Source organism: Pararge aegeria, chromosome 19 (assembly GCF_905163445.1).
Source record: "Pararge aegeria chromosome 19, ilParAegt1.1, whole genome shotgun sequence".
Lineage (NCBI taxonomy): Eukaryota > Metazoa > Arthropoda > Insecta > Lepidoptera > Nymphalidae > Pararge > Pararge aegeria.
In genome coordinates, this window is record NC_053198.1 from 5,546,759 (window position 1) to 5,555,869 (window position 9,111).

Below are 9,111 nucleotides of genomic sequence, written 5' to 3' on the forward strand. Positions count from 1 at the left end.
TGACATCAACCCTCGTTTTAATAAATACGTATTAAGAGTGTTCTAGACTGTATTAAGTACTCCAGAATAGATGTAATATTCTAAAGTATTTATCTAATTAATTATTTAACACGGAATGACGATCAAACGGTAAAGTTCGACACTACGACAGCGCGGTTGACCTTCGGTAAACCACTTCCAACTAAAAATACATTTCAAAATATTATATTCTCGTTTAGCTTTCATTATAGTCACCTGCTGATATAAAATTATCCCCGACGTCATAGGCAGGTAGGTAATATATTATAGATTTTTTTAGTTTCTGCACAATGTTTCATCATCATCATCATCTCAACCAATTGACGTCCACTGCTGGACATAGGTCTTTTGTAGGGAGTTCCACAATACACGGTCCTGGGCCGCTTGCCTCCAGCGGCTCCCAGCTACTCGCCTCATCTCTCCACCTCATTGGGGACTACGCTGCGTTTACCGCTGCGGGGTCGCCATTCCAGCACCTTTAGACCCCAACGTCCATCGGTTCTCCGAGCGATGTGCCCCACCCATTGCCACTTCAGCTTCGCGACTCGCTGAGCTATCGATAACTCTAGTTCTTCAACGGATCTCCTCATTTCTGATTTGATCACGTAGAGATACTCCTAGCATAGCTCTCTCCATCGCCCGCTGAGTGACTCTAACCCTTCTTATTAGGCCCATAGTTAGCGACCATGTCTCAGATCCGTAAGTCGTCACTGGCAACACGCACTGTTCGAAGACTAGTCTTCAGGCAATGAGGGATTTTGGGCGAGAAGATGTCACGAAGTTTCCCGAACGCTGCCCACCCGAGTTGGATTCGGCACATAACTATACAATAATTATAGGTTAAAGATCAAGGAATCCTCATTACTAACCCGACCCCACTACTGGTCTACAGGGTATGGTTCTCCTCTCAAAATGGGAAGGGTTTCGGCTATAGTCGACCACTTTGGCCCAGTGCGAATTAGTTTACTTAACATTTACTTAGAAAATTGTTGAGAACTCTCTGGCAAACCAGTTTGCCGGAGAGTTTTTTATAATGTTTTCCTACACCGACTTGAAGAATTTGTTAAAAATATCACACGAGGCTATCAGCTGTACAAAACCTCATTCTTGTAAGAGAGAGGTTTTTCATTTACTAGTACCTACCTACCTACCACGGCGCTTCAATATACCCCATATTGTGCTTCAAGCAAAGAAGTCTAGGAGTCTTGACAAATAATTCCTAGATCTAGGTACTACTAGCTAGGTAGAATGCGGATCCCGAGGTTCTGCGTTTCATTCCCGGGCGAGCCAAAAAAAGGCGTGCATTGGGTTTTCTGTCAAGAAAATATCATTGGAGTTATGAAATTGAAGTTTTCCATCCCTGTGCTTCGGAGAGCACGTTCAAGTTGTTATAACTAAATAGAAACGTTGTTTCCGTCTATGATGTTTCTATGGCAAAAGCCCACCAATCAAGATTGGAGCAGCTTGGTGTGACGAAGCTCTAAATCCTGCCAGAGAAGAGATATGTACGCCCAGTAGTGTGAAGTTTGGTGATTTTAATGAAAAACGTTTACGTACCAGTGGCGTGCATAGAGGGTATGCAACTATGCACAGGGTATGTAGATGATATAAAGTGAAGAAAATTTCCAGTACGAGTTATAAAATGTAAAGGGTAGGCTTTTAATAACTCTTACAATGCCTATTCTTAAATATTGGATAGAAGTAGGCGTTACTTTGCGGAAATCCATGATATATTATGAAAATTAAGCTTAATTTGCTATACTGCGCGAAAAGCAGGAGAAACTGTATGGTGTAAGTTATAATTTCTTCAATCCTTATACTCCACACCAAACAGATTCTCCTGACCAAATTATAAATTACACCATACAGATTCTCTAAGTTTCCCAGTGTATAGCAATTTAAGTTTAATTTTTATAATAAATATACTAAAATAAATATACTATGACAATACACACACCGCTATCTAGCCCCAAAGTAAGCGTAGCTTGTGTTATGGGTACTAAGACGACTGATGAATATTTTTATGAATAATATACATAAATACTTAGAATATACATATAAACACCCAGACACTGAAAAACATTCATGCTCATCACACAAACATTTTCCAGTTGTTGGAATCGAACCCACGGCCCTGGGCTCAGAAAGCAGGGTTGCTGCAAACTGCGCAAATCGGCCGTCAAATATCGGATAATATATCATAATCTTTTTTTCTGTTATCATCCTGCTTTCAGTCCTCGACTATGAGCAGAGGTGTTCTTAGATATCCTAACAATGCCTATCCTTAAGTTTTTTATAACTAATACTGGAGATATGTTCTAAAATCTGCCCGCTTAGTGCATACCCTGTGCATATCCTGTATGCACGCAACTGCGTATAACGAAATGTATAAACCGATCCTTAGTGTATTCAACATAATTAGTTTTATATCTACCCATAAATGTTTGTCTATTACTAGTTTAATAGACCACTTAATCACCAAAAAGTTTACGCTCCATTTTCGTGACGAGTGATTGATGAGAGGTCGCAGTGAATTGCCACCCAAGTCACACCTACTTTCTGAACTATCTACGAATAGACAAAAACGTGATCGACTCTCGCATTAGGACAGTTCGAACCATCGCTCGTATGTTAGAAGTGTTAAGCCAACCTGTAAGATACGGATAAAATATAAAATTTTAAAGCTTAAAGAATAATCCAATTATAATGACGAATGATAAAAAACTTCATAGCTAAATATTGAATTGTCTGTGAGATGTTTATAACAAAAAAAAACCCTGGCTAAGTTTGTTGTGGGCTCTTCTTAAACCTTATTATATATTTGTACTGTAATCATCATCATCATCTTTGTTAAACGCATTTAATTTTTATTAATAAACGTACGTCTGTACTAAGTTCTACGTAAAAAAAAGTTATTATCATCTGTTATGTGGCTCAAGAAGTTGTTAAAAATGTTTAGTTTATATGCTGTAAAGTTTTAAAAAGGTGTTATAACCTGCTAAACTGTAAGTAGTATATTATTTATTTGTTCAACCTAGGCAAGTCACTAGGAAATGAACTGTTATACAATTATTTAATTAATAAAGATATTTAAAAAAAAACAAAACAAAACTTGTACCTTTGTTCTTTTTTATTTATTTTTCTTTTGTTCTAGTGTGCAATAAAGTATTTTTGATTGATTTTATATATTTTTATATATGTATTTTTGATAGGGCCAGCATGCGCACAACGAGATAATTATCTCTACCTGTTACTCGTATTTTTTATATAGAGATTGACGAGATAAAGGGTGGTTAATATAACTCCAAGCATCCTGCCTGCTTTTGGAACCCTCCTAGTTTTAAGTTAACGAATGAAGTTATCACCTTCGCCTAACATAAATGGTAAAATTATATGTACAAAAGCTTCATAAGAGCCTGTGATAGGTCTACATGAATGAAAAAAATATTTTTGAATTTGAATTTGAATTTAAATAGTAGATGCCCGCGACTTCGGCTGCTAGGGCCGGCCATTTTGATTGAAAAAAAAAATTGAATGGGTTGATATTATAATGATATGATATCAAGAGTTAAATGCCATATTTTAGCGATTCTTTCTTACTGTCATTATGAAATGTCTGATTGGTGAAAATTCAAATCACAGGCTGTTTAAAAATTAAGGACTAATAGCGTTTGATAAATCCCACCCAATAAAAATCGATATAAAGATATCATAAATTTTGCGACAGTAAAACAAGTCTCGGACAATCCTGTTTTTCATTGAATTTTGTGATTTAGGTATAATCTCTGAGTCTATGTGCGTTATTAATAAAAAAACACTCATTTTAACGGCGATGGAAAATTTTGTAAGGAAACTCGTATGACTGAGAATTTTCAATGTCCTTAATACGTGTGAATAATTTTGAGAGGAGTGACCAGAGAGTAGACCCGTAATGGATTGATGGCTGGTTGATGACAATCAGTATCATATTATCCAGTAGCAGAATCACTTGTTTTACAATAATTTGTGGCGTAAAGCTACCACTCGATTTACGAGATTTCAAGTAAATAATTCGAGAACTCTCATACCCCAATACCTGTACCTACTAAAAAGTAATAAATAAACAATAAATAAATATACTATGGCAATACACACATCGCCTAGCCTCAAAGAAAGCCTAGCTTGTACTATGGGTACTAAGATGACTGATGAATATTTTTATGAATAATACACATAAATACTTATTATTTACAAATAAACACCCAGACAATGGACAATATTCATGTTCATCACACAAACATTTACTAGTTAAGGGAATCGAAACCACGGCCTCGGAGTCCGAAAGCAGGGTCGCTGCCCGCTGCGCCAATCGGCTATCAGAATAATAGTAATATGTGATTGTTATTAATTCCTTGCCGCAGTACCTTTTCCCAACAGGGATTATCCTTTAATGCAACTTATTATGTATAGATGAGATCCGGTAGTTTTATCTATCTCACAGTTTAAATTAATATTCTTACAAACTTTGCAATATTATGTACAGCCATGTAACCTATGAGCCAATCTAGCAATCTATTCTATTATTTTAACAATGAGAATGTTATGAAATGTGCAAATCATTGTACGAAATTGGTGAATTGTCAAGTGTGTGCTAACAATGGTTTTACGATATATAAATATATTGTAATTGTGGTTTTAATTTAACACCTCTCATAGATTGTAGATATTTCACATGATAGATAGATATTTAGTATGGCAATCCTAATAAGTGTTTTCATAATAATATTATTATTTATTTAATGTTAAAGTGGCTTTCTTTCTTCCATCTAACAAAGATTTGCTCGATAATGACCACGCTGGGCAGGGTGGGTCATTATCGAGCAAATATGTTGTTCATATGGTTGGCAGGGCTAGACTGACCGCACCGGCGTCGCTGCTGCCCGACACCAGTCTGTGCCATTTATTAAGTCTATCCAATTTGAAGTGGTTATACCGCCACTTGTCGGTCGCCAGAGCCTCGTCGGTTAGACGGCAGGGTGCACAACGTGCAGGTGAGGTTGGCCTTTGGGAGGCTGACTGGTACTAGCCTCCCACTTACCGATGGACGGTGCTTAAGGTGCTGATATGGCGACCCCGAAACGGTAAGCGCAGCGTAGGTCGGCCCCCAACGAGATGGACTGATTACATCAGGCGAGTTGCTGGGAGCCGCTGGAGGCAAGCGGCCCAGGACCGTGTATTTTGGAACTCCCTACAAAAGACCTATGTCCAGCAGTGGACGTCAATTGGTTGAGATGATTAGAATGATGATGAATGTTAAAGTGTCTACCTTATTATTATTATTTATAAGTTAATACCTACGCTGAAGCATATATTTATTTAAATTCATACTTCAGCGTAGGTTAACTTTTATGGATACATTTGATATTGATGGTTGTTCTGTCACGCCATTGCATTGGATTATTACGTGAACCATATCTTGCTGCACGTTATTTGGGTTTCTTTTATTATTTTGGCCTCATATATAAAACGGTAATAAAATGATTCTATTTTTTATGTGGGCTCTTAGTCTAACATCAAAATTAGTGGAATAGAAAGTAGTGGTGTAACTCCAGCTAATGATATCGTCGATAATAAAATGCAAGAGAGCTGTTTTGAAGCAGGTGCTAATAATTGAAAACCTTTAAAATGTAAATTAAGCCTTGTTTACCGTTCCGCCTTTTAACATGAAGTATTACAGATAAATTAGGTTACGCGTTTTCTTGTTATAAAGATTTATTGGTAGCCGACCCCATAAATATAAAATGTAAGTCCAAATCTACACTACATATTTCATTAAAATGTTCCCACAGTTGTTATAGGGCTTTGGACGGAGCAAGCAAACTAGGTACTTCTAAATAACTTTCACTGTACTTTTTCATTTATGTAGAACGAGGAATTTTTAAGCTGAAGGTTCTTTTATCGTTTTCCCATTCTTGTTCTAAACAGCCTTCAAAGAAACTAAAAAAAAAAAAGTATTGATAACCTCCTCCTTTTTTGTAAGACGGTTAAAAACATTGAAAACTAATTGTATTGAGTTGAATAGGTAAAGTGTATGTGTGTGCGTATGAACACGCATGGGATTGATGGTTTTAACAGCAGTGCAGTGCAGTGTATCCAAAACAGTGAAAAATCGTGCGCACGACTCACTTCTGACCCGCTGAAAATTGCTAGCTAAAAAACTTTTCCCATTCTATGGTAAAGGTATGGTAAAAGAAGTAGAAGCGGTTATAACGCATTGGGTTAGCTCACCTTCACTTTCGGGGGGCCGAGTTCGAATCCCAGCACGCACCTCCAACTTTTCTGAGTTATGTGCGTTTTAAGTTAAAATATCACTTGCTTCAACGGTGAAGGAAAATATTGTGACTAGACCTGCATGCCTGAGAGTTATACATAGTGTGTAAAGTCCACCAATCCGCACTAGGCCAGCGTGTTGGATTACGGCCTTAACCCCTTCTCATTGTGGGACCCGTAGTGGGCCGGTAATGTTTGATGTGATGATGGATGTATGGTAAACGTTTAGAACATAAGAGGTAAAATAATTACTTTCAACTGCTAAATGGAATAAAGTCTAACCGCCTGTTTGAGAAAGGCTACTAAAGTGGAGTGGTTTTGGATGCTCCAATATTAGACGTGTATACGGTTTCTGTATAATCTTATTCTGATTCTGTTGTGAAAGTCATTCGTGAGCGCATCTGACCTTTAATCGTCGGAAATTGCAATAATAAGCTCCGTAGAGTCGTTAGAACTTAGAAATTTAGAGGTGCTGGGATTCGAACTCAGCTCTCCGTAAGTGAAGTCGAAGTCCTACACTCTGAGCTATAATCGCTAAGCAGCCAGATTACATTGCAAAAATTCGGATTTAGCGATCACTAACATAAAATATCTATACTAATATTTGAATGTAAATGTGTGTCTGTTTGTTTATTGAGCTTGGTCAACTTAGTTAGGTATTTGAATGAGTAATATTTTTTTCGAGCCGAAGCTTTAAGCTTAGGTATATATATTTCAGTAAGATTGACTTGCTTGTATTCCGAATAGATATAAATATTAGCTCAGGCATCCCCTGGCAACGTATTTATCAAACATTGGCGAAAAGTGCACCAGATTCCAAACATGAAATAATATAAAATAGTTTGATTTTTATATTAATTTTAATTTAATTTCTTTTTTGAATACAATTTTATTTTTTTCTTTATTTATTTATTTTTAAAATCTGTCTTTTATTTTAGTTATTTTGTGTTTAACTCTCAATTTTGTATATGAAATAAAATGTTTTTTTTTTTAATTTTTTTTAAATCTTAACACAGCTGATAAGTTGGTTGTCACTGCTTATCTTTGTTATGTTAAATTTGTAGGGTTATTTGTATGAAATTAGGTGTCAAATCGAGATGCAAAGCTAGTTCGCAATAATATTAAGTGGGTATACGTGGAACCATCAAAAAGGTTTTCATATAATAACCGGCACATAAAAGGCCTAAAATATACTATTATATATATTTTCCGAGACCATTTAAGTTGGCAAAAGCGAGTTTGAATACCATATTATATGTTGAATACTACTTTCTGGGAAAACGTAAAGAAACACGTCTGTAAAGAGCTTTCTTCAAAAGGCGGGACTTATTTATACGGTCTAGAACTTTTTCAGGTTTACCTTTCTCTATTAAATGAAGTCTGGGAAATTTTCCACTTGTCGCTTACATGTGGCTGTAAGGTCTATTCACTTAGAAGTTCTGAGCGAAATTGACTATTGAAACGAACAAAGACGTGGCTGCATTAGTAGACAGTTTCTAACAGATTGCAATGAATTTTTAATCGAAGTCAGAAATATTCTTGTGTCTGAGACACTGGTGACAATTCTGTTGTACACAAATATAAAGAGATTTTTTTGACAAAATTCGTCCAGGTGGATATTATTGCTAAGCTTATTTTTGCCACCAAGCATTTTTTATTATCTATACGTTCTTAAGTATTTATGTATGATTTAGTATAGGTATATTAGTTTATTATTTTATATTTATTTATTACATTTTTCTTATTTGTGCAATTTTGTTTATGTATTTGTATTAAGCTATTTGAATGTAGGTTTATAATAATTTTACACCACCTGTCCGCTCTCTCCCATCTTGTCATAATCCAAAGGTTGCCTGGCAGAGATCGCTACTAAGCGATAAGGCCGCCTTTTATATTCTACTTCTGTCTTTGTATTTCTATTGTTTTTTTTTTATTTTCTTGCTTCATAGTGGTGTACAATAAAGAGTTAAGTAAAAAAATAAAAATAAAAATTGTTGTGTAAAGGTCAGAAGGGGTTATAGATATTATGAAAGGCATAAGAGTTTTAACACCTACGCCTCAGGGCACAGGTCGGCACATATTATCCTTACATGCTTTGCGAAGAGTTGCTCTGTTTATACGCGATTTTTTCCTTCTCCCCAGTTTTACCATCTTGGTTCGTTAATCTTAATGTATAAAAATCTCCTGTCACGATGTTTGCCCGCGATGGACTCCTAAACTACTTAACCGATTTTAAATTAAATTGGCACACCGTGAGCAGTCTGGTCCAACTTAAGAGATAGGATAGCTTAGATCTTTAATTATAGTCACATTTTATTTTATTGCAAATTATTTGTCTATAATTAATTGACAGTCACATGTTATATATATATATATATATATATATATATTACTATGATCATTTAAGGCTTAGCGATACTGAATACTTTAAAAACAAAATCAAACGCAGACGAAGTCGCGGGCAACAGCTAGTTATTGTTATAAAAAAACTCTAAATCTGGTTCAATTTGCTACTTTTAAATAAAATGCTTCCCTTTTCCACAACGGACGTGAAAAGGACAGCACTTCTATCAAACATGCCAAATTGTGAAGATTACAGCTTTGGGTACATCGACTCCTATTAGCATATTAGTATAATCGAGGTTTTTGGTACAATAGAATTTCCACATTGGCATAGAGTTTAATGTGTCAGTCTTGTTTTCTTTTAGCTGTCTTGAAATTTGTGAAAAATTGAGTTTACAAAATTGAGTTTGTAAAGTCAACATCTCTAGAGGATGCTTCAGT